This window comes from Nomascus leucogenys, chromosome 16, assembly GCF_006542625.1.
Source record: "Nomascus leucogenys isolate Asia chromosome 16, Asia_NLE_v1, whole genome shotgun sequence".
Taxonomy (NCBI): Eukaryota; Metazoa; Chordata; class Mammalia; order Primates; family Hylobatidae; genus Nomascus; species Nomascus leucogenys.
The window spans coordinates 16,538,271-16,565,691 of record NC_044396.1 but is presented as its reverse complement, the minus strand read 5'-3'; positions in this window follow the sequence as shown (position 1 = coordinate 16,565,691).

Below are 27,421 nucleotides of genomic sequence, written 5' to 3'. Positions count from 1 at the left end.
GCATTTTGATAGTGTCAAGTAACTCTCATTACATTGAAAGACAGTGCTGATAAGATAAATTTAGAACATCTTTCATCTCATTTTCAATATTAACAACTGTTTTATAGTCTTGCCAGCAGACGTAAATGCGTGATAAAGTTTAGACATTTTAATGCTTTAGTCTCTCCTGTTTTGATAAATATTAGATATAAGGTGGTACTGAAATACCATCCCAAGATCTCTAGGTTTTCAGGAAAAAAAGGTTCATCATAAGCTCACTATAAAACTACATACAAAAGAAATTGTAGGGCCAATTCAATAAACAAATCTGAGATTTTGGTCTCCTGTTATCCTTTCCTTCATTCCAGGAAGAGTCTGAAGTATACTGTTCAAAAGTAGCAAAATGTATGAACATTTTGTAATGGTCTTTGAGTATATCTTTCAAAAGAGATCTGATAAGGATTACTAAAGAAAAAATACTTTCTTCACATTTCTCTTCCTCTGCTTCCATCTCTTCCTTTTTCTTTTCTATATTCTTCTGCTTTAGCCTATTATTACTTACTGGACATCAATACCGGCATTCTCTTTGTGTATTTTGCTCATGCATGGATAAATAGACACACTTCAGTGGCCAGAAATTTTCTCACAGAATAGAATTAATATGCTGAGATTCCCACTTGTGAATATCATGAGCATTGTTCAAAACATATCTTTGAACACAGAGTAGAGGTCAGTTTAGCAGCACCATCCCCCACCAACCTTCTGTTGTGAAACTTAGATAATTAATTTACATTTGGCTTTCTTTGTTGTTTTGCATACAAATTAGAATGCTTAAAGCCTCCAACAAACTTGGTCACTGAGTCAACGAAAGAAAGGAAGATGAGAAAATAGAGAAATTGCTCAGCAGAGAATATACATTCCTTAAAAGAATTATGTGTTCAGCTATGTATTCAGTATGCACAAAGCTGCCCAAACAGACCAAAGTCATCCATTCCTATAATGTTTAACATTCTCTTTTATAGTTGCATAAAAGCATAAGGACAACCTCTTACCTTTCCTTTCTCTGTTCTCTCTCCCCAGTGGGGGAAGGAGAAAAAAAAGAAAAAGCAAAAAATGGACACACACACCCAAGAATACAATCTCCCAGAATTCCCCGCAATTCACTGTGGAAGCAGGAAAGCTACTGTAAAGAACACAGGTGCTGGGAGAAGAAAGCAATGCTGTGCTGCATGCAGAAGAGAGAAGTAGATGCTTTGTCCCAATCCAATGTCACATGCTGTCACACAGAAGAGGAAGCCACACCTCTGAGGTGCCACTGAATCCTTCTAGGTGAAAACAATTCCTCTTAGTTTAGCCTGCTGAGGTTTTCACCACAGAACTTGGGCACAGGTCCAGAGACCAATACCGGAGTGAAAACACAGTGCTCCTCCCAACCCAGTCCCTTTGGACTCAACCACCTTGGGATAGGCAGATACTAAGATAGTACCCAGTAATCCTTGCCTCTTGGCATTCGTGCCCATGTGTAATACCCTCTCCTTGAGTGAGGGCTGGACATGGTGACTTGCGTCTAACCAATAGAAAATGGCAGAGGTAATGGATGTCACTTCCATGATGAGGCTACAAAATATTGTGACTTCTGTTTTGCCTCCAGACTTTTGTTTCCTTGATTTTCATGCTCTGATAAAGCAAGTTGCCATGTGGAGACACCCACATAGCAAGAAACTGGGATGGCCTCTGGCCAATAGCCAGCAAAAAACCAAGACCCTCAGCTTGACAGCCTGCAAAAAAGTGAGATCCTCAGCCTAACAGCCTGTAAGAAATTGAATCCTGCCAATACCACTGAACTTGGAAAAAGATCTTTCCTCTGTTGAGCCTTCAGACTACACCACAGCTCTGGCTGATACTTTGATTGAAGCCTTTTGGGAAACTCTGAAGCAGTGGATCCAGAGAAGCTCTGCCCAAATTTCCAACCTAAAAAACTGTGAGATAATAAAGGTGTATTGTTGTAAGCCACTAAATCTGTGATAATTTGTTTCACAATAATAGATAACTAATATATCTCCCAAAAGAGTCCTTCCAAAATTCCTGTTCTGCTTGTGAATAAAGTCCCAGTAGTCTGACTCACCAGTTAGGATAGCCCATTTCAGGCTGAGCTGGTACCTTACAATACATCCACTAGCTTCTTTCCAAGAGGCAAGACTACAGAAGATGTTTTGTATTATCTGGGGGTTTCATTTTTCTACACTTTCCTTTCCTCAAGAAAAACTGAGAATTAACTGAAGAAATTTTCTTACATCTTTAATTTGTGCCAGGGGTGTGGCCACAGATTTGAAAGCTTCAAGTCTCAGAATAAACAAATTGCATAAAAGTCCAGATGCTGCACTTTTCAAAACTACTTTATGTTCATTTTCTTTCAGGATAAGAATCACTTTATTTAAATTCTATCATGAAATTAACAATTAAAAATATTTATAAAGATTAACTAATTATTATTACTGATAAAACCTAATGGTTATGTTTACACTGTTAAAATGTGCCCTTCTATTTTAACTGGACAACATATGCATAGGATGTAACTGACAAATTTTTCCCTCATATTGTTTAAAACGCATTTTTTTTTCAAAGTAAAACTTCATTTCCAGGGTCCAACAGAAACCTCTAGAGCTATTTCTGCTGACAGCAGCGGAAAAATCATCACTGACTTTATCACTTCGGAGATGACTACTGCAGAAACAGTAACTGAATATAAGAGGGTAAGCTAGGCACCTGGGATGAAGTACTTTCTGCTTACTGCAGATCTTCAGTCTCTACACCTCCTTTAATGCACTGTATTCAGATAGTATGGTTTGGCAACAAAAAAAAGCAACAGTTTAATGGAAGTAATGAAAACTTTTCTACATTATTTTCTTTCCTTATCCCACAAATTAGAAAATATGCCTGGCAGTTTTGCTGACAGTTCAATAATGCACTTCATTTTGCTACTATTCTCAATGAATTTTCTCAGTTTCTTGTTTAATAAATCAATGCCAAAATAAAACTTGGAGGTAAACAGATTTTAATTGAGTCTTTGTGATGTTATGTATCTTGGAATTTGGAAGTCGTAGAATTATACATAATTTTACTGGTTTATTTTGTTTAAATAGTTGGCATTGAATATTGTAACAGCTTTTTGATGGGAAGACAAATATCTAAGACACTCTCTTTGTAGGCTCTCTATGACATTTGAGGAAGAGTTGGGGACATTCAGGGAGAGCTTCTGCCAGAGCTTTTAATTTCTCCCAAGTGGTCTTATATGTTATTTTCTTGATCAGAATTGTGGATGCTGAGATTCGAAATTAATAATGCATACTAACTTGCCAGTTGGTAAACTTAGTTCTTTTGATGATATTTGGTTTTTATTTGTCAAAAAAAGCTGCTCATCCAACCAATAGTCAGAGACCTTCATATACACTGTCATTTATAATACCCACAACAATTGCTATCCAAAATGAGAGACACTCTAGCCCTTGCTTGATGCTCTTCTATCATGAAAAATGAAAGGGCATAAGGAGAAGTGTTTGTCAAATTGATATGAAATATAAAGGGTGTTTTCATAAAGCAAACCTAGTCTTGTTAAAAGTGCTGTACTCTGTCCCACTAGCAAAGTTCACTCTAAAAGTGGTTCTCGTAATTCAAGGTAACAACAACAAAAGAGTTTCTCTACCTGTCACTCTCCTTCCTGACTTTTAGTTCACTAAAACGCTGCGCATCCTTACTCAAGAAACCATTATCTGAAAAGCAAAAACATGAGATAGAAAATAAGGCCAGGCACAGTGCCTCACACCTGTAATTCCAGCACTTTGGGAGGCCAAGGTGGGTGGATCATCTGAGTCCAGGAGTCTGAGACCAGCCTGGGCAACATAACGAAACCCTGTTTCTACTAAAAATATGAAAATTAGCTGGGCATGGTGGCTCACCCCTGTAGTTCCAGTTACTTGGGAGGCTGAAGCAGGAGGATTGCTTGAGCCTGGGAGGCAGAGGTTGCAGTGAGCTGAGATGCCTGGGTGACAGAACAAGACTCTGGGAAAAAAAAAAAAAAAGGAAAGAAATAAAAAAAGAAACAATTTTCAGTGTTAAGTTTCAATGTCTTTTATTTTGAGAAATTGATAAAAATTGTAAAAGTATGTGGGAAGGCATGTAAAAAGAATCTTTTCTGGAAGAAAAAAGTAGAATAGAAATGTATGTTATATGTTAGATTTTACTATTGTGGTAGATTGTATGCTCCAAAAATGGACACAGTGACATCCTTCATCCTACACATACTTATAATGTAACTGTGCCATTCCTCCCATTGAGAGATGGGTCTATGTTCCCTTCCCTCATAACTGGATAAACTCCTGGCTGTGGCAGAAGTTACAGTGTATGGCCTCCAAGGCTAGTCATAAAAGAGTATATACCTTCAGCACAGCTTTGTAGAAGAGCTTGCTTTTGGACCACAGTCTCTTTGCCATGAGGAAGCTGTATCAGATGGAGTGGACTGTGTGGGGAGAAACCAATACTGTACACTCTATGGCCCCAGCTGAGTGTGGTCCAACCATCAATCAACAACTACCAGATATGAGTGGTGAGTCTTCAGATGATTCCAGCCCTTGGCTGTCAAGTTATCCATAGTTTTCCTCTCACCACAGCTAATAATGCTGCATAAAACAAATTCAAGCTCTCCCTGATGGGTCTCACCTACATTAGCGATTTCTGAACAAAATTAATGATTGGGGTGACATGTTTCACAGTAAATAATTAACGGACAAGACTTATCTGCATTTTGTGTATGAGGCAACTGAAGTTCGTAGTGGATATATGATTTAACTAGTAACACAGCACTATTAAATTGTAGAGACTGAGCTCAAGTTCTATTCACTTTCTCTATGTAGAGTTTTTTTCGAAGTTTGTTCCTGAGTAACTATTTGGTGAAATGGAAAGTTTGTCTTCAGTGGTCTTGGTTTCCTCTCAGATACACCTACAAATATTTAACACTTATGTCTGTATTGGGAAATTACAAGTTCATAGATAAGATGTTTCCCATGGCTTTTACAATGAAGCAATTTTCAGACCACCATGGTGATAAGGCAATTTCTGTTTTCTAGTTTCACGTCATTCGTGAGTTCATCTGGTTTAGATCTTCTTTTGCCCTCATTCCTCAGAATGTTTGCTTAAATTATGGCAACACTCAGTTGAAAATAAAGGCTGAATACGTGATAATTATCTGTAGTGTTGCTAAAAAGAAACAGTGCAAATATAAATAGAAAGGAACTACGTAGCGTCTCATTTACAGTCTCCTTATGCACATTGATTCCACTTATATTTGATTTCTTTTCTATTACTATTACTATTACAAAATGTAACCTTATTGAACATTTATAGCTATCCCTCGTTCTTTGTCTAATCATCTCAGGTGTTATCAGAGGTAAACAGGAAGTGCTACTGAAGTGTTTCCCACGGGACTTAAAGAAAGACTGAAGGGTAAATGTCATCTTAGAACTTACAAAGGCAAGAATTCTACTCTTGACACTTCCTCTTACCCCCTGCCTGATTGCTCACAGATGTCACACTCAGAAAACAATGTCTTTTTTTCTTTTTCTTTTTTCTTTTTCTTTTTCTTTTTTTGAGGCGGAGTCTCACTCTGTCACCCAGGCTGGAGTATAGTGGCACAATCTCAGCTCACTGCAAACTCCACCTCCCGGGTTCAAGCTATTCTTCTGCCTCAGCCTCCTGAGTAGCTGGGACTACAGGTACATGCCACTGCACCCGGCTAATTTTTTGTATTTTTAGCAGAGATGGGGTTTCACCATGTTGACCAGGCTGGTGTCAAACTCCTGACCTTGTGATCTGCCCGCCTTGGCCTCCCAAAGTGCTGGGATTACAGGTGTGAGCCAACACGTCCGGCCAGAAAGCAATTTCTTAAAGTCATTTATTGCAAATCTTCTTCCTTTGCTTCTTATTGTCAACTAATAATTATTTAACATCCGTTTGATATATGGAATTGTAGTAAAAACAAGAGTATAACTTCCTATCAGATTTTAAGAGACAAAAAGCATGTGATAGAGACTTTTCAATTACCAAATTAAGATATAAATGCTGGATGGATTCTCATATAGTTGCTAGTCATACCTTTATCAGAACACTGAGAAGCCCCCATTTCATTGCCCCGGAACTTTACCTTAAAGCACTTGTTTAGAAAGATGGTTTGGAAATCCTAACCCACTTCAGGTTAACAGAACCAAGATTCTTGGTAAGATTGGTAATGTAACCAGTGGTAAGATGTGATAACATAACCAGAGGAAACAAGACTTTTTATTTGAAACATCATCTATCAAGGACAGCAGCTTGAGACAATTTTTTTAACTACACTATGAACATTTAAGTATCACAGTTTGTCTTCTCAGAATGCTAGTTTAAGCTAGGTATGCAAGGTGAGATTAAATGAGGAAAAGAAAACCAACAGACAATTGTTATTGGGGGTTTACTATATCCAAGGAATTTAATATAAATATTTCCTCTTTTTTTTTTTTTTTTTTTTTTTTTGAGACGGAGTCTCGCTCTGTCGCCCAGGCAGGAGTGCAGTGGCGCAATCTCGGCTCATTGCAAGCTCCGCCTCCTGGGTTCACGCCATTCTCCTGCCTCAGCCTCTCCGAGTAGCTGGGACTACAGGCGCCCGCCACCGCGCCCGGCTAATTTTTTGTATTTTTAGTAGAGACGGGGTTTCACCGTGGTCTCGATCTCCCGACCTCGTGATCTGCCCGCCTCGGCCTCCCAAAGTGCTGGGATTACAAGCGTGAGCCACCGCGCCCGGCCTTCCTCATTTAATTCATACAAAAACCCAGTGAGATGGATTGTATTGCTCATTTACAGCCGTGAAAACTGAAGTCTCCATATGAAGTAACTAAACCAAATCCACTAGCTACAATGTAGCCGAGGCGGGATTCAAAACTCTCCAGCTCCAAAGTCCAAGCTCTCTTTTTTTTTTTTTTTTTTTTTTTTTTTTGAGACCGAGTCTCACTCTGTCACCCAGGCTGGAGTGCAGTGGCGCTATTGCGGCTCACTGCAGCCTCTGCCTCCCGGGTTCACGCCATTCTCCTGCCTCAGCCTCCCAAGTAGCTGGGACTACAGGCTCCCGCCACCACGCCTGGTTAATTTTTTTGTATTTTTAGTAGAAACGAGGTTTCACCATGTTAGTCAAGATGGTCTCGATCTCCTGACCTTGTGACCCGCCCACCTCAGCCTCCCAAAGTGCTGGGGTTACAGGCGTGAGCCACTGCGCCCGGCCCCGAAGTCCAAGCTCTTGCTACCAGGCTATGCCTCTCTCAGTAGACGTGTACATGGGAGTAGTCTGTCAGCCAAGAAAAGGCAGTTTTTCTATCCTGATGCTGCCATTTCATCACATACATGACCGTTTACCCTCTGAATATTAGTTTCTCAATCTCTAAAATGAGGATAATTCCTGATATGGATTTTGAGATGATGTAATGCCTTACAGAGTGCTCAATAACTTGTAGCTGTTATTATTTCATGATGTGAAGAATATAACTTTTCAGTCTGCTCCCAATAATTTGTGGGAGGCAAAAGAAAAAGAACAAAGTTATTTATGTTTCAGTCACCATGGCACTGCAGTTTTGCTCAAACAACACTGTTTTTTTTCTTTTTTGAAATTGTCTTGTCCGTTTAGTTTTTTTCTTCAAAGCACCTGACAAACATGAGTCAATTCATTTTTCTCTTTTTTTCATTATTAGTTTTCATTGCCCTCCTTGTCAAGTTGGCTTTAATAATTTATCAATTATGCCTGATCAGGCCTGCTTGGCTGGCACAGCTAAGCTATAAAGAAGAACATGAACAGATGTCAAAAATGCATTTGTTTTCTCTTTTTTGCCAAATGCCAGGCAAACAATGGCACCGTTCTGCTTGCCTGCCCCTTTTACTGGTGAGTAGTGCAAAATGGTTCACACAACATCTGCTTTTCTAAAGACCTGCTAGCATTGCCCACGTATGTCCAGATGTTATCACAGATAAACACAAATAGCTGTAGGACTGAAAGTGAACAAACTCTCCTGGGATGCCAAATTCAGTGTTGTTTTATTCTGTCTTGTTCTGGGGCCTGGGAAAATGGTAAAGGAATGGTAGTATGGATCTAGTATTTTGATTCCATTTGCAGAAGATTATTTTCCCTCTATAAAATGACTGCCATTTTAAAAAGACAGTACTGAAGTGAAAGATGCAGGTTAAGCCACTTAGTTGTGCCCACAACCTCAGGAAGAATGAAAAGGGATGATACATTGCAGAAAATGTCCTACTGTGAGACAGTCAAACCCACATCAAGGCTTCAGAGAACAAAACAAGAATTTACTTCTCACCTCAGGAAAACTATGAATCCTTATTAAGTTAAGTTCAAAATATAAGGAAGTCCTTCCTGCTGTCCCCACCTCTCTTCGCCACCACTACCATCCTTCCTAAAACTGTGGACCACTCTGTCTCTCCTTTATGATTCCACTTCTCTCTCTTGGCCTTAGATGAGTGCTCTCAGTCATTCATTTGCCTCCAAATCACCCCTCAGTGGAGCTTGGGTGGGTGGGGCGAGGAGCTCATTTCAGCCCTTGTACCTATAAGGAAAGAATGAAGAAAAGTCACCCCTCCTGGTCCAGTATTATAGTGAAGGACATATAAGAGTAAAGGTTTTCCTCATTAAGAGAAATCATCTCAACATACTTAGGTGTTTGGAGTTAAGTAGCTCTATCTCTTCATGAGTGTTCTAGTTTAGTCTGGGCCACACACCTAAAAGGGGCATCTGTGTCCCAGAAAAATAGGAGATAAATCCTGTTATGCCATAATGAAAATAGAAATTATGATTTGAAGTTGTGTTGTTATTCATGCTCCTCTTCCTGAATGGATCTCTAGCCTTATCCTGTCACAGCAAGTCTAGATTGTCAAATGGAAGAGCATCATCAAATAGCATTTGCATGACAGTCACTGAACATTATATTATAGAACTGGAGTCACAAACTTTTTTCTATAAAGGACCAAATATTACAGATTTTCATCTTTGCAGGACATATAATCTCTGTCACAACGACTCAATTTTGCCATTGTGGCATGAAAGAAGCCATAGACCATGCAGAAATGAATGGGCATGGCTGGGTTCTCTAAAGCCTTATTATAAAAAACAGGTGGTGCACATGCGCATGAGCACACACTCACACAGAAGGTGGCAGACTGGATTTAGCCCATAGGTCACAGTTTCTTAAACTCCGTTGTAGAAAGGAGAAGTTAATATATATTAAACTAATATAAGAAACCACAGTTACTGTTGCACCAACCTAATATTTGTAACTGTTACTCTGTGGGCCAGTGAGGAATATTTTTCTTCCCCTCTCTGGATGCTTTATTTCATGACTGGAATTTGAACATCTCACTACTCTTCTTTGATCTGTTTGCTTTATGCAATAAGCACATTTTCAAAAATGACCAAGGTATGAACCCTGTCTTTGAGCAGTGAAAAAATGTGTTATTGATATAGGACATAGTAGAAACAAGAGATAAATTAGAAGAGTAGGAAAGCTTCATAGAGGAAGTGACAAAGTCCAAATCTTGAAAGTTTTACTGGGATTTAGTATATTGGGTATCCCAGGCATTGTGACATTCTAGGTATAATGAGGTCTGCCAGCAAAATAATAAAAAAAAGACATGAAAAAGCATGAGCATGACCCATTTGGGGAAAGGTAGCATGTTCTGCAAAAGTTTACTGAAAGGTGAAGCTAGGTTGTCATGGTGAGACAAGGTTGTAGAAGGAGGCAAAGTTAGGTTACAGAAGCCCTTGTATACCATGCTAAGGCACTGTAGGTTTCACCTATACTTTGCTCTCTTGATATGGAGTGGAATCATGGGTAGAGATCCCTGTTAGGTTAGCTCAGTATAAGGGCTGAGTCCCACTCTGCAGCTTGATTCCTTACACAGCCACTGCTGTGTGGCATTGTTCAACCTCTCTGTGCCTCAATTCTTCCATGTTTAGAAGGGGACAATGGTAATATAATTAATGCCTACTGCATGGAGTTACTATGAGGATTAAATGAATTAATATTCATAACACCTTTGAACAGGATCTGCAACACAGTAAGGTGGTATACTGGGATTATGCTCAGGAATCACCTGACGGGACTTTTTTTCCCCCCTAAAACACATGACCATTTATAAATAAAAAGAAAAAAAATATTAGGGAAGTCCAGGAGAAAGTTTCCGAGCCTGAATTTTAGCACTAGGGATAAAAAAGGGGAGGTAGTTATGAGATATAATAAGGAGGTATGTTTTAAAAAAAGTTTAATTGCTGATTGAATGGGCATAACATATCCTTAGAGAAAACTGAACATCCCAGCAGAGACTAGTTTTGGTTTGCCATCTGGGTGAATGACAGTGAGGTTTCTGACATAGAGAATCCCAGTGAAGAAGCAGAATTGGGGAGAGTACTCAATATGCTATTCATTTCCTACCCACACTCCTTTATTTAGAAAACAGCCTCTCTTTCCACAGCTTCTGGAAGGGGCATTGCTTGTGCATGGGGTGCTCATCTAATTTATTATCTAAATGGAGGCATGTTAGCGAGTGAGAATAAGAAGCAGTCAATAATGACCACAAAACAGCAGGAATGAGTTAGGATTCTCCAGAGCAAAGTGGGGTACATGGTCCCCCCACCTGTGAAGCACATGATCCTGTGCCAGTCTACAGTTGACTGTGAGCAAACGCCTTGCCCTGATTTTTGCAATATCTTTTCTGCCTAGAATTTAAGACTAATAAATTGAAAAATTCTTTGTTTAGTCAAAAAATAGTTATTGAGCATTAACTACATACTGGCAAAGGTCCTAAGCACTGTTGATATAGCATTTAACAAAGAAGAAAAAGCTCTGCCTTGATGGAATGATATTCTAGTAGAAAACTAGATAAAAGATAAATATATAAATAATGTCTGAGAATGGTAGGTACTGGGGAGAAAAATAAACCAGAGTAAAGTGCTAGAAAATGATAGGGTGCTGCTTTTAGATTGGGTGGTTACAAATTTGAGGTGGTGATACAGGCAGAGATGTGTATTAAAGAGCAAAGAGGTTTGAAGGCTCTGAGATGGAAATTCGTTTGATGTGTGTGAGCAAGAGAATGACTCATGTATAGTTAAGGAGGAAAAGGGTAATAGAAAATAAGAATAGAGAGGATACAGTTGATAACTGAGGGCAGTCCCTCAGAACGGAGACTAAATTTGGTTCCTGGCTTTCACAGATGTACTCGGTTGGTTATATACACAGTAGACACTCTAATTCCTTTACTGTCTTCTAACCACAGCTAAGTATTGGCAAATACATGGCTTGGAAATGGACAGGGAAATAGGTTTGGTCAAATGCGTAGTAAAGTCAAGTCTGATCTGGATCTTCTTCAGAAGTTGCCCCCACTTTTGAAAATAACTAAATGAATCTCCTTTCTTTCTCTGGATGTCCAGAATTGCAGCCACCATGTTGTGACTTCCCATGAGGGAAGTGGCCCGAGATTAAATAAATGTGGCAAGGAGGACTGAGTAGATGTCATGTTTGTCCTTGCCTGTCCATTTTTTTTGTTGTTTCCTTTTAGTAAATCACTTTTTACTTAAATAACCTAGAGTAGGCTTCTACCCCTTCCAGCAGAGCATCTTAATTTCCCTTTTGAACATGCTGAGTTTGATGGACCCATGAGTCTCTCAAAGTCAATGTCTAATTTGAAGTTAAAGGCCCACATCGGAGTCAGAGATAATCATAAGAGAATCATTAACATGTCCCACCACAGAAATGGATGGAATCATCCAGTTAGGGTATGGTACATGGAAGGAAAGAGGGCTAGGCACAGACTAAAACACTGGGCTTACTGCTACATTTGAGTGGACAGTTCTTAAAGGAGTGGGCTGAGAGAACAGGAATGAGAATCAACTGAGGGGACTTTTTTTCCCCCTAAAACACATGCTGTCCCCACTGGGAGATTCTGGCATGCTGCTGGGCATAGGGGAGCTCAGCACAGCAATGGGCAGAGGAAGGAGTCAATACAGCACACTGAGAAGAAAAAATCAGCTGGGCCCAGAGGCTCATGCTAGTAATCCCAGCATTTTGTAAGGCCAAGGTGGAAGGATCGCGTGAGCCCAGGAATTTGAGGCCAGCCTGGGCAACATAGCAAGACCCCATCTCTAAAAAAATAAAATAAAAAAAATTAGCTGGGCGTGGTGGAGCACACACATGGTCCCAGCTACTCAGGAGATTGAGCCAGGAGGGTCACTTTAGCCCAGGAATCAAGGCTGCAGTGAGTATAGCCCTGCTATTTCTCTCCAGCCTGGGCAAGAGAGCAAGACACTGTCTCAAAAAATTTTAGAAGACCCAAAAGGTAAAAGAAGACATCTCCTCTCTGCTTTAGTATTTTCATTTGAAGCAGAGAATTTCTCCTATTTTGTGGATTCTTATTCTAATTTGCTTTGGTAAGCACTGGAGTGGGAGGGGCTCTATCCAGAATGTTCCTGGCATAGACTCACCTCTTTGGCACAGCCAGTGAGCTCCTTCTATTCGTTTCTGGGCCTCCTGCTCATAGCACCTGTGTCTGGCTCAAATCTCTCATCTCAAGAGTTGGTACTAGGGCATATTAGGAGGAGATGTATTTTTAAATCCCTTAGAAAATAGCGCTGACAGTAATTGGCTCTTAGATCTCAGTAATGCTTACTGGTTTGATCTATAAAAATATCTTTCCTCCCTCCACCCCTACCCATTGCCTTATTTTCTCTTCATGTTGGGAAATGATTTTTCATTTTATTTCCTACTTTGTTCTGTGGAGTCCTGTACCAATTTCACAAATAGGAAAGAAAAGAAAAATCTCTATATTTGTTTTCATGCTGCTGCTTAAATATTGATCTTTAGAAATGTATGAAGGATTGCCTGAGGCCTCCTAGGAAGTCAAAATTGGAATTGTGATTTTTCTTCTTGTTGCTTTGTATGAGTCATCAGGAATAAGTATTTTTGTTATTTTGATGATTTTTTTAAAATAACACTAAAACTTTTCTTGGGGCTTAATTCATTGCTGCAGAGGATGTCACCACTGCTTAAAAGCTCTTGGGCAGTCAATGCTCTCTGTAATTGTTTGACAGAAGTTCTGTGAAATTCCCGTTTCCAATATGCTCAGCACACATTGTTACTATGCTTCGCTCTCCATAACAAATTTACAAATGCCCAAGTTAATAGAAAACTCTTAAGTAAATGTTTTTTTCCACGATTGTTTTTAACAGTCCTTAGAGATTCTAGAAACCTCCTGTAAGAAGGTTGTGACCTTCTGGTTCTTTGTGACTGTGTGCCCAGAAGGAAATTGACTCATATACGGAGAGGCTATGCTTCTAAGGAAAATTCTGACTTGGTAACTTCAGGTTGCTCTGTGAAACAAATAAGACCTCACACAGTATCCTTCCCTTTTTTTCTGCTTTTGTTTCTTTTGAAGGAAAATGCTGATATTGCCTCTCACTTTTTATGATATATACAAAATTGATGACAACTAGAAGTGATATTGCTTTTAAAAAGTGTTAAATAAAGAATATGCCTGCAGGTGCATAGGTGATGGAGGTGCTGGAATGACAAGAACATTGAGGAGACTGTGAAAAATCAGTGGCAGTTGAAGATGTTGGAAATACTCACCATTGAGTCTGCCTTCTCAGTACCATGGAGAGAAGCCTACACTAAGCAAAGGAGTATTGGCTATTTGGAAGGTTAAAATAGGTTACCTATAAGTTTTCAAACGATAAATTCTCCAAAGTGTTCAAGAGACATTTTTTTCTTAGTAATAAAGGAGAGAAAACCTTCTCTTTCATATAATGAGATAACAAGATTGATGCTTACATAGTTTGGGCTATGGATCCCCTTCCGTTTGAAAATTTCTAATGAATATTTGGCAGTTATGCTTACTACCTATGTAAAGAACAAACACTTCTTATGATGTGGAGACATAATTAAACTGGAAGGTGGCAAAACTGGTACTGAAAGAAGGAGCATTCGCTGGGCAGCTGATTCTATATATTAGTGGGATTTTCAATTTCATCCTGGCTTCACTTCTGCATATTTCTGTACTCTGCAGTGGATAGAAATTGAAAATCAACCCCTCAATCTATGTTGAAAGTAAGAAAAAAATTATAATTAGAATAACTTTGACTATTTTTAAAATCTATCATTCATGGAACATTACATAAAACCAAGAAATATAAAAATGCAAGAAGAAACCACCATTATTCACTGTTTTGTTTTAAGGTGTGACTCATTGTTCAATTTTCTTTTATATTATGAATATTCTCCCTCCCTCTCCGTGTCTTTGTACCATAAGAAACCTTCTAAAAATAAACAAATACTATAATAAAAATTATAAGATACTGTAAATGAATAGTTTTAGTCATCTGAATTTTCTATGACCCTTAGAATTAAGGAAAATAAAAACAATAGTTATGGCCAATAATAATTCCTCGTTTGAGGAAATTCAACAGTTTTAGAACCAACTTTAAACTATACAATCTGGCATATACACATTTTTAAAAAACACACAAAATTATTTACTAAGCAAGAAGGAATTCATTAAAGAGCCACGCCAGCTACAGGAAGTTGAGATTTTAAATGTAAAGAGAGGAGGCAATGGTACCTGACTTTTTACATTTTGATTTATATTGGCTTCTTTCCAGAAAATGCTCTCACTGGCTTTCAAAAAATTTTTATTTTATCTCCAACCCTTAGACTGAAACTGTCTTCAGCTGGAAATCAGAACACCTAGGTTTTACTTTCTATTTAGGCAAAAAAGTATTTGGAGCCAGGCATGGTGGATCACAACCTGTAATCCCAGCACTTTGGGAAACCGCAGATAATCTGTGGTCAGGAGTTCGAGATGAGCCTGGCCAACATGGCAAAACCCCATCTCTACTAAAAATATAAAAATTAGCCAGGCGTAGTCTTGCATGCCTGTGGTCTCAGCTATTTGGGAGGCTGAGGCAGGAGAATCACTTGAGCCCAGGAAACGGAGGTTGCAGTGAGCCAAGATCACACCATTGCACTGGGCGACAGAGCAAGACTCCATCAAAAATAATAATAATAATAAAATAAATAAATAAAAAGCACATTTGGTCTCCACCTGCTGGAAAACAGGCAGGAACTGCTGTGTGTTTCACAGACATGGACCATGAAGAGGACAAAATGAGATAACTTGTTAAGTGCTAAGAAAAATTCTCTATAAACCCAAGCTATTATAGTTACTTAATATGAGTCTCTTCTCTGGAGGCTGTCATCATGGATTGTTTGCCAGCTTAGCCTTAAAAATGTCAGGCATCACAAACAGGGAAACGTATAAATGAGAAAGTTGGCTGCAGTCAGTCCCATGGGACTCTCTGGCACTGGTGCTGTGGGGACTCGCAGTTTAATCAGTTAAATCTGCGTCAGGAAGTCAGCTCCCCTTCTGCTGCACCCGCTGATGTCACAGAGGTCCTGAGCATCAAGCCAACACCTCCTGCTGAGTAGCAAAATGCTTGTGCCACCTGCCATCCTGGGGAAAACAGCCATGCTGCTGGAGAGTATAATCAATGGAGAGAGAGCCCGGTCACTTCTGCCATCTTGCTCTCCTCCCACCTGGGAATAGAAGTGACATCTATTGAGCCATCACAATGAAAATCTTTACTAGCCCTGCAGTGATCCAGGTACATAGAGTGGCCTGCAACACTACAGTTTTAGGAAGGATATTGATTGTCTTATCTAACAGGAAAATGGGAACCCAGTTTATATTTTAGGTTAACTCTGTCTCAGGCTTTCTCACTTTGGTTCTTTCACACATATTCAACAAACATCCATTGTCTGTAATGTTCCAGGCACTGTTCTAGGTCATATGAAAAATTAGAATTGAGCAGACATAGCCACTTACTCTCAAAGAGTTTACTATTCAGTAAAAGGAAAGAAGACAAGTGCAATATAAAGTTATAATAATACAAGATAGGTGTGTCTATTTGCATATATATTTGTATAAAAATGAATAAAATCTTGAGGCTATTTTTATTTAATAAAGTCTCAGGATACTATAAGAGGTGAAGAGAAGGGCCAATGGATTGAGATTCACTAATGACTCAAGGTATGATAATTACTATTCTCTGTTGTTTTTTAAAAAAACTTTTCTTCATGTAATGATCTACGGGCATTTTTGTACAATCTGGGGATACCAAAATGACCAAAACTGACAAAAACTCATGCCCTCATAAAACTTTCATACTTGATGGGCACAGAGCAGAGGGCAAGAAAGTGTCCAGGGGATCTGGAGGGGCAGCAGAGAATCACAACAGAACCTGGCACATCCTTGTAAGAATTTGACTTTGTCCTTGAATGAGATAGTAGTCATTGGTCTTTCTCATTATTTCCTAGTAAAGAAAAAAGTATCAAGACTAGAAGGGCAGAGACTAGAATTCAAAAGTGATGTGACCCTGGAAAATTATTTTGAAGAATCTTAAATGTTCAAGCCCCTAAAAATTTTGATTGAATATAGGGCTGACAGAGGTCATGGAGAGGGAACTTTAAGTAAAACTTCTGATAGATTTGTTGATGCCATTAGTACTTAGAATTATGATCATTTATATAACATTTTTGGAAAATTGTTGTGAACAATAATCTTTTAAAAAATATATTTATGCAAATTATACATATCACCAAAATACATGCATAGCTCCATATAGTTTTACAACAAATGACATTTATAGTTATTGCTCCCCATAACCTCAAAGAATAAACTATTAGACATATGCAATCATCCATATATACTAATATTTTGCTAGGTTAAAGATGATGTATAATAATGTTTAGAGAGATACCAGGGTACTGCCTCCTGGATTAGGATGAGTCATCAATATTTCCCTGAACTGCCTTTTGAAGGCTTATAATGAGCTTTGAAACCAGTTAGGACATATCATCTGCAAGCTGGTGAGGAAGGGTTATAGGAAAGAAGGGTGTCCTCCTATGAAGAATCAAGAAACGAGAACATTTTGGACTTTCTGGATTCCACCTTCCTCCATCTCCATCTGGATGATTCTGCCTCATCCTTTAGTTTTCTGCCTGTAGTTCCTCCCTGTGGAAGCCTTTCCTGACACAGGCTCTCCCTTCAGATGATGCTTGGCCTTCATTTTACGACCCCTGCAGCACTGTGAAGTCATCGAGTGAATGGCTCTTTCCCACCAGACTGCAAAGGCTGTGGGGTGGCAGGGAGACTGGCTTCTTGCTGCGTATGGTTTCCACCTGCCGTTCTAGTGGTGTTACCTATCAACTTTGTGACGGGCCAGAAAACTTCTTGTACAGGCACTTCACTGCTTTCTAGGAAAGACAGGTCCTTGTAATTGAATGGCCGTAGTTTACTCCAGGGTAGGAGTGAACATGTAAGTCTGAGAGAGAGCTGCCAGCATTCTCCTAAACGATGTTGTTTAAGGAAGGTGGCAGAGGTTGAGGAGGCCAGTGGGGGAAAGAAAGAAACCAGCAAATATGAGCACCACCATGGGGGTAAGAAGTGGGGTCCAAGGATCTCTGCAAGGTGGGAAAAAAGGAACCTGTAGAATGATTTCAAGCAGTTTGCTGAAGTGTTTCCAATATAAATCCTTATCGCCCCTGTGAAGTCATGAGTAAATGGTAAATTGCAAACCAATACTTTTGAGAGGCTCTATTATTTATGGTGATCCTGAGAAAGGTTAAATTCTGTAACTACATTGGCTTAGGCAAGAATGGAGACTGATATGGGGATGTGGGGACATGATGGTGACATTCCTTTGAGAGGCAGATGGAAAAGTAGAGGTATGAGAGAGAAAGAGGGGGAAAGAGAGAGAGAAAGAGAATTTTGGAGGTGCTTGGGGACAGAAAGAAACACCAAAACTTCCCTTTTCTTCCTTCTCTGATGCCTAGAATGGAAAAAAAGATTCATCCAGGCAGAGGAAAATGACTTGTTTCTTGGTAAACAAGATAATTGCTATGACTTTGGATGTGTTGGCTGAGCAGTCACCAATGTATGATCACCCATTAAAGGATTAGGAGGATGACCCTACAAGGTGCTGGTAACCTTGCCCTACTTAGTTTCACACAGACTCCTGTTTCCCACATCAGAAGGCTCACACCTAGTAGACTCACACAAGTTGTGGAGTCAGCCAGGCCAGTCCCAATCTTGGAACTGCTGTGTTTGTGGCTAAGCTACCACTGGCCAGTCACTTAACATGTGTGCCTTGGTGTCCTCATGTACAACATGGTGGTGACAAGACAACCCCACAAGACTGTTAAGAAAACTGAAGATTATACTATTTATTTGATATGTGAGGCAAAAGCAGTGTTCAGCACATGCAATTTTCCCTCCCACTCCATAACAAGTTGTGTTTTGAACTTTTTTCTCTTCTAGTGTCACAAGCAGTCATAAATAATGCTAATTCTGATTCTGTCCCACTTTTCTTCTAGGTCTCAAGTTTCATATCTATAAAGTGAGATGATCCATCAAAATCAGTCAGACTCCACTCTTCTTTGATAAGTCTACCATTTTTTGAGGGCTAGCTTATGCGAGGGACGGTTATAAGAGCTTTACTTGTGGTAAAATACAACAAAACAAAACTAAAAACTGTATATGGTAGATAATATTCTCACCATTATTTTACAGAAGAAATTGAGACAAAGATAAGGTAGAAAATTCATCAGGGTCACGTAGATAGTAAGTAGAAAAACTGGGATTGAACTCAGAAAGCCTGTCGCGGAATCCAGTTACCAAATAAGTGTATATTACTTCTCTCTGATGGGAATAAAGCCAGCATACTACTGAATAACTAGGATAACTAATTCAGTTGCCGAATATAGGCAGTAGCTGTATAACTTAAAAAAAATTAATCAGAGGTATGCAGGGTATAGCCAAGTCCCCTTTGTTCCATTACCTAAAATGGAAAAGCTTCTTTTTCTACACTACTCCAGTGTGGGTCATGAAGCACAGTATCAGTAGCACCTGGAAGCTTGTAGGAAGCACAGAATCCTAGTCCTAACCAGAACTACAAGATTGAAGATATCATTTCAATAAGATTTCAGGATGCTTTCTGTGAACCTTAAAGTTTGAGAAATACTGCTTTTGCTCCTCTGAACATACACGTCCTCATCTTTTAAATGAGGACCTTGGACTTGAGATTGCCTGACTCCATTCTGGGGCTTGCATGTGGTCTACACTCTTGGTTGGGAGTCATACTCTCCATGCCTGATGAATTCACTCCCTCTTCCATCTGCATCAATCCTTAAAATACTTCTTTTGAAGAACTAGAAAAATGAAGCTATTCTCTACGGAATAATAGAAAACAATTGCAAATCCTTTGTATTTTGCTAAATTGAAAAATTCAGGAAAACTCTTTACCTGGCTTACTATCTGCATGATTTAAAAAAATAATAATCTATTTGATTCTTCTCTTTTTTCTTCTGTATTAGTCTGGCTAGTGGTCTATTTTGTTAATCTTCAAAAAACCAGCTCCTGGATTCATTGCTTTTTTGAAGGGTTTTTCATGTCTCTACATCCTTCAGTTCTGCTCAGCTCTTAGTTATTTCTTGTTTTCTGTTAGCTTTTGAATTTGTTTGCTCTTGCTTCTCTAGTTCCTTTAATTGTGATTTTAGGGTGTTGATTTTAGATCTTTACCGCTTTCTCCAGTGGACAATTTAGTGCTACAAATTTCCCTCTAAACACTGCTTTAGCTGTGTTCCAGAGACTCTTACGTGTGGCTTTGTTCTCATTGGTTTCAAAGAACTTATTTATTTCTGCCTTAATTTTATTATTAACCCAGTAGTTATTCAGGAGCAGGTTGTTCAGTTTCCATGTAGTTGTGCACGTTTGAGTGAGTTTCTTAATCCTGAATTGTAATTTGATTGCACTGTGGTCTGAGAGACTGTTATGATTTCCATTCTTTTGCATTTGTTGAGGAGTGTTTTACTTCCAATTATGTGGTCGATTTTAGAATAAGTGCTATGTGGTGCTGAGAAGAATGTATATTCTGTTGATTTGGGGTGGAGAGTTCTGTAGATGTGTGTTAGGTTTGCTTGGTCCAGAACTGAGTTCAAGTCCTGGATATCCTTGTTAATTTTCTGACTTGTTGATCTGTCTAATATCAACAGCGGGGTGTTAAAGTCTCCCACTATTATTGTGTGGGAGTCTAAGTCTCTTTGTAGGTCTCTAAGAGCTTGCTTTATGAATCTGGGTGCTCCTGTATTGGGTGCATGTATATTTAGGATAGTTAGCTCTTCTTGTTGCATTGATCCCTTTACCATTATCTAATGCCCTTCTTTGCCTTTTTTGATCCTTGTCAGTTTAAAGTCTGTTTTATCAGAGACTAGGATTGCAACCCCCGCTTTTTTTTTTTTTTTTTTTTTTTTTTGGCTTTCCATTTGCTTGGTAAATATTCCTCCATCCCTTTATTTTGAGCCTATGTGTGTCTCTGCATGTGAGATGGGTCTCCTGAATACAGCACACTGATGGGTCTTGACTATCCAATTTGCCAGTCTGTGTGTTTTAATTGGGGCATTTGGCCCATTTACATTTAAGGTTAATATTGTTATGTGTGAGTTTGATCCTGTCATTATGGTGCTAGCTGGTTATTTTGCTTGTTAGTTAATGCGGTTTCTTCATAATGTCAATGGTCTTTACAATTTGGTTTGTTTTTGCAGTGGCTAGTACCAGTTTTTCCTTTCCATATTTAGTGCTTCCTTCAGGAGCCTTTTTTTTTTCTTTTTTCTTTTCTCTTTTTTTTTTTGAGACAGAGTCTTGCTCTGTCACCCAGGCTGGAGTGCAGTAGCGTGATCTCGGCTCACTGAAAGCTCTGCCTCCGAGGTTCATGCTATTCTCCTGCCTCAGACTCCTGAGTAGCTGGGACTACAGGTGCCCACCACCATGCCCAGCTAATTTTTTTGTATTTTTAGTACAGACAGGGTTTCACTGTGTTAGCCAGGATGGTCTCAATCTCCTGACCTCGTGATCCGCCCACCTCAGCCTCCCAAAGTGCTGGGATTACAGGCATGAGCCACCACGCCTGGCCCCTTTAGGAGCTCTTGTAAGGCAGGCCTGGTGGTGACAAAATCTGTCAGCATTTGCTTGTCTGTAAAGGATTTTATTTCTCCTTCACTTATGAAGCTTAGTTTAGCTGGATATGAAAAATAATAAAGGGGATATCACCACTGATCCCACAGAAATACAAACTACCATCAGAGAATACTATAAACACCTCTATGCAAATAAACTAGAAAGTCTAGAAGAAATGGATAAATTCCTGGACACGTACACCCTCCCAAGACTAAAATAGGAAGAAGTCAAATCCCTGAGTAGACCAATAACAGGTTCTGAAATTGAGTCAGTAATTAATAGCCTACCAACCAAAAAAAGCCCAGGACCAGATGATTCAAAGCTGAATTCTACCAGGGGTACAATGAGGAGCTGGTACCATTCCTTCTGAAACTATTCCAATCAATAGAAAAAGAATCCTCCCTAACTCATTTTATGAGACTGGCATCATCCTGATACCAAAACATGGCAAAGACACAACAAAAGAAGAGAATTTCAGACTGATATCCCTGATGAATATCGATGTAAAAGTCCTCAATAAAATACTGGCAAACCGAATCCAGCAACACGTCAAAAAGTTTATCCACCACTATCAAATCGGCTTCATCCCTGGGATGCAAGCCTGGTTCAACATATGCAAATCAATAAACGTAATCCATCACATAAAAAGAACCAATGACAAAAACCACACGATTATCTCAATAGATGCAGAAAAGGCCTTCAATAAAATCCAACACCCCTTTATGCTAAAAACTCTTAATAAACTAGGTATTGATGGAATGTATCTCAAAATAATAAGAGCTATTTATGACAAACCCACAGCCAATATCATACTGAATGGGCGAAAACTAGAAGCATTCCCTTTGAAAATGGGCACAAGACAAGGATGCCTTCTCTCACCACTCCTATTCAACATAGTTTTGGAAGTTCTGGCCAGAGTAATCAGGCAAGAGAAAGAAAGAGTATTCAGATAGTAAGAGAGGAAGTCAAATTGTCTCTGTTTGCAGATGGCATGATTGTATAGTTAGAAAACTCCATTGTCTCAGCCCAAAATCTCCTCAAGTGGATAAGCTACTTCAGCAAAGTCTTGGGATACAAAACCAATGTGCAAAAATCACAAGCTTTCCTATACACCAATAATAGACAAACAGACAGCCAAATCATGAGTGAACTCCCATTCACAATTGCTACAAAGAGAATAAAATACCTAGGAATACAACTTACAAGGAATAGGAAGGACATCTTCAAGGAGAACTACCAACCACTGCTCAAGGAAATAAGAGAGGACACAAACAAATGGAAAAATATTCCATGCTCATGGACAGGAAGAATCAATATCATGAAAGTGCCATACTGCCCAAAGTAACTTATAGATTCAGTGCATTCCCATGGAGCTACCATTGACTTTCTTCACAGTAGGAAAAACTACTTTAAATTTCATATAGAACTGAAAAAGAACCTGCATTGCCAAGACAATCCTAAGCAAAAAGAATAAAGCTGGAGACATCATGCTACCTGACTTTAAACTATACTACAAGGCTACAGTAACTAAAACAGTATGGTACTCATACCAAAACAGATATATAGACCAATGGAACTGAACAGAGGACTCAGAAATAGCATCATACATCTACAACCATCTGATCTTTGACAAACCTGACAAAAGCAACAATAGGGAAAGGGTTCCCTATTTAATAAATGCTGTTGGGAAGGCAGAAAACTGAAACTGGACCCTTCCCTTATACATCATACAAAATTTAATATAAGATAGATTAATGATTTAAACATAAGACCTAAAACCATAAAAATCCTAGAAAAAAACCTAGTCAATACCATTCAGGACATAGGCATGGGCAAAGACTTCATGACTAAAACACCAAAAGCAATGGCAACAAAAGCCAATATCGACAAATGGGATCTAACTAAACTAAAGAGCTTCTGCATGGCAAAAGAAACCATCATCAGAGTGAACAGGCAACCTACAGAATGGGAGAAAACTTTTGCAGTTTATTCATCTGACAAAGGGCTAATATCCAGAATCTACAAGGACCTTAAACAAATTTACAAGAAAAAAAACAACGCTATCAAAAAGTGGGTGAAGGATATGAACAGACACTTCTCAAAAGAAGACATTTATGCAGCCAACAAACATATGAAAAAAAGCTTGTCATCACTGGTCATTAGAGAAATGCAAATCAAAACCAGAATGAGATACCTTCTCATGCCAGTTAGAATGGCGATCATTAAAAAGTCAGGAAACAACAGATGCTGGACAGGATGTGGAGAAATAGGAATGCTTTTACACTGTTGATGGGAGTGTACATTAGCTCAACCATTGTGGAAGACAGTGTGGTGATTCCTCAAGGATCTAGAACTAGAAATACCATTTGACCCAGCTATTTCCTTACTAGGTATATACCCAAAGGATTATAAATCATTCTCCTATAAAGACACACGCAAACATATGTTTATTGCAGCACTGTTCACAATAGCAAAGACTTGGAACCAACCCAAATGCCCATCAATGATAGACTAGATAAAGAAAATGTGGCACATACACACCATGTAATGCTATGCAGCCATAAAAAAGAATGAGTTCATGTCCTTTGCAGGGACATTGATGAAGCTGGAAACCATCATTCTCAGCAAACTAACACAGGAACCAAAGACTGCATGTTCTCACTCATAAGTGGGAGTTGAATAATGAGAACACATGCACACAGGGAGGGGAACATGACACATTGGGGCCCGTCGGGGAGTGAGGGGCTAGGGGAGGGATAGCATTAGGAGAAATACCTAATGTAGATGTCGGGTTGATGGGTGCAGCAAACCACCATGGCATGTGTATACCTATGTAACAAACCTGTACATTCTGCCCATGTATCCCAGAACTTAAAGTATAATTTAAAAAAACATAAATTGATCAATTCATTTTTTATACTTTTATTGGGAGTACTTTTTATCGGGAGTACTTTTGTAGTTATAGATGCTTCTGTCAAGGTCAATTTAGCAGGTACTTCTTTCCTTCAACACAGGATACAAATGGCCTTTTTACTTTTACATTTCTCATAATACCCAAGAAGGGTACTTTCATTTTCTATTCTTTAGATGTTATTTTGTCACTTTTCCTTGATCTTATTGACTAAAGAAAGAAGCCAAGCTTTTAAAGAAAGAAAGTTAGTTTTTTTCGGAAGTCTTACTGTGGTCTATAGCTTAGGAGTTATTTCAGACTGCTCCAAAGCAGTGTTTGAGTTCATAGCTCATGTACAAGTGGAGGAGGGAGGGGATGGGGGTTCAGTACATGCTAAATCACATCAAACTTCCTCAGAAGTTACATTAAAGCAGAATCACATCAAGGTTTGGGTGTAAGAGTACATCTGGTTATAAATTACTGAGGCATAATCACTAGCCCCATCTGACGTTATCTTATGTGTAGGACAAGGCAAGAACCAGGTCATTTATCTTTTAAGGAGTATAGTGACTCAGGCAAGAGACGTGGGGGGTGCCTATGTGCTCTCTCCTGTTTTGTCTTTGAAGCGTCTTTCTGGAGAGCTGCACATCATTGCAGAGTGATGGACTTAGTGAAGTTGTGTTGGCAAGCAGAAATGAGCAAACAGCTTTGTCGCTACTTTGTCTCACAATCTGTACGTTGGATTCTAAATGGACATTTTTTTAAAAAAGAAAAAACTGAAAACTTCACATGTGGCTTTTATTTAAATAAAATGAAGTGAGCTAAGAAATTTTCTTCACCATTTTTCTAGCTTTCTGTGGCAAATTGGAAGATCTTTTATTGTAACTGCTAAGAGTGAACTTCTGCAAAACTATCAGACAGGTATAGTTGACTGGACAGTGACCCATGTCAGACAGGGCTGGGTCCACATATTGTGATAAATAGAGATAGATGGATAGACAGATAGACATAAGTGGTTGTGTTTACTGCAGATATCTCTACAAGTCATGACTGTACCCAGTACCATCAAATTTTTAGATCCTGAGACACAGGAAGGTACACCTGTGCATAGTCACAAAATTTTTGTTGACCAACAATAGAGATGGATTTCTGAAAGCAGAGGCTGACCTCGTTTTATCTTCTTTTTGCAGAAAAAAATACAATTATACAATTGGGCACTTTCATTCTTTGTACATTTCAGTGTGCATGTGTGTGTGCATGTGTGTGCTCGAGTGATTGTTGTCACTGTTTAATTTAACATATCCTGTAATTATAAGTAAACACATAAAGAGAAGATCGAAAATTCTTTCATCCAATGTTCAAGAGCTGGTGGTTATAGCATTTTCATAACAACATTCTTTAGAATTTTCAGTTTTACAGCCTCATCACCCTGATGTTACCCATGAATAGGAAGCATATTAATAATCAATGACTTCAGATTAGTGCTCTTCACCCCTAGCAACCCTATCTCAAATAAGTGATCCACAGAGCCCATTTATCTTTTCCCTCTTATTTCCAGCTAGTGAGAGGACAAGGGTGTCTCTATAAAATTGCTTGCAAATCAGCTGTAGGCACTTGTGCTGCTGGGAAAATGGCCAGTTTAACTCTTCTCTAATGTGGGCTGATTTATTCTTAGATCGTCTTCTCTCATCCCCACTTAGAAAATATTTTTGATGATATTGGAAATGGTCTTATGATTTTGATTATTTTGCCCTAAGTCACATAATTTAAGTTCCTAATTTTCTAACTCCTCATTCTTTTCACATATGTCTTGTTACATAATGAAAAAAAAAATTACACGATTTGAAAGGACTTCAAGACTACCCAATACTTGAACTTATAGATACACTCAAAACTTCCATACAAATTGACAAAAAGTGGGTACACAGTTTAGGCTTTAATATCTCTAGGATGACACATCAATTAACTTCCTGTGAAGGCTAGCTATTCCACTGTCAAATGGAGAAAATAATGCAGTTTGCTTTTCTCCCATGACTGAATAGCAAACGTAATATAGATGGTCTTCAGATCTTACCTAAATACTTTGCAAACTGTCAATGTCTTCTATTATTTCAGAAGATAGAATTATGCAACACATTATATTATTAATAATTGAAATTGACATATTTCTAGAAAGGTTGGAGAGGTCAGCAAATACCATGTAGAAATTCAAAAGTAGATTCATGATCTCCCAGAGCTCCTAGCCTGGAACCTACTCTTCGGGGGTCCCAATACATTGTTCTAGTCACTGGATTGTCCTGTCTTTCTGGGACAGCTTTGTATACTGATTGTAAATATGAAAAACTCCTTCCCAAAGTCATTTTTCTCCCACTGTGCAGTCAAGCATGTTGTTTGTGCCCGGCAGAAGGAGCACAACATGAGCAGAGCTTCGGGAGGTGGAGCCACAGGAAGCTCTGCACTTCCTCCTCAACAACACTTGATTTGGAATCTGGAGACTTCATTCCTGGTGGGGGTAACAGCAACCTTTCCCCCATAATTAATTTCTGTAAGCAGCAGTTCATTAGCGAGAAGAATGACAGCCTTGAGACACTGATGCGGCTTGTGTGTGACTCCAAATCTCTATCACCTTATTTAAAGGTGGAGTCAGCCATTAATGGTATTAATAATTCAAACATCTTTTAATGACAACAGCAACACAACCACCTTAAAATAATTCTGGCTGTGAGAAAACTAGCAATTTAAAGGCAGCTCATGTTCTCTCTCAGTTTTTCATGGCTGCTACTGGGAATACTTGATAATTTATGAAGGCTTATACCATCAAATTAATTACATTTTCTGGATGCCGCATGTCTTTTTTTTTTTTAATAACAGCGAGCTCTGAATTATAAGTAAAAATGCTATAGCTATTCATTCCTCCTGTTTATAAAAAAATAATAGTTGAACCATCTTAGAAATGCCATTATTTCAGGCATAGTCAGTTAAAGATGTGTCAGCAATTTTTTATTCTTCATCCTGTGTATTTTTGTTTAAAAATTAGAAAATAGTGTATTAGCTGGGAAGCATATTTTTCAACAAAGTGTGAAAAAGATGTTAGTATTTTGTAACAAATTTAAGAGATAAAAAGAGCTTGTTTATGGGGTACTTGAATTTCCAGTGTAAGAGAATGTGAGTAGGGTTAGGGTTGAACAGCCCAGGAAAATCAAATGTGCTAGTCCGTAGACAGAACCTGAAGACAATGATAGTGAACCACGGCGATGCCGCTACAGATAAGAATCCAAATAATGGAAAATAAAGCCTATAGGCCAGGGTCTGTTTCTCTTCCATTAACAGCTGCTCTTTCTTACTAGATATAGACTTGTTTTACCATTAAACAAGTAGACAGAGGCCTAGTGAAAATATCCCAGACTGATTAAC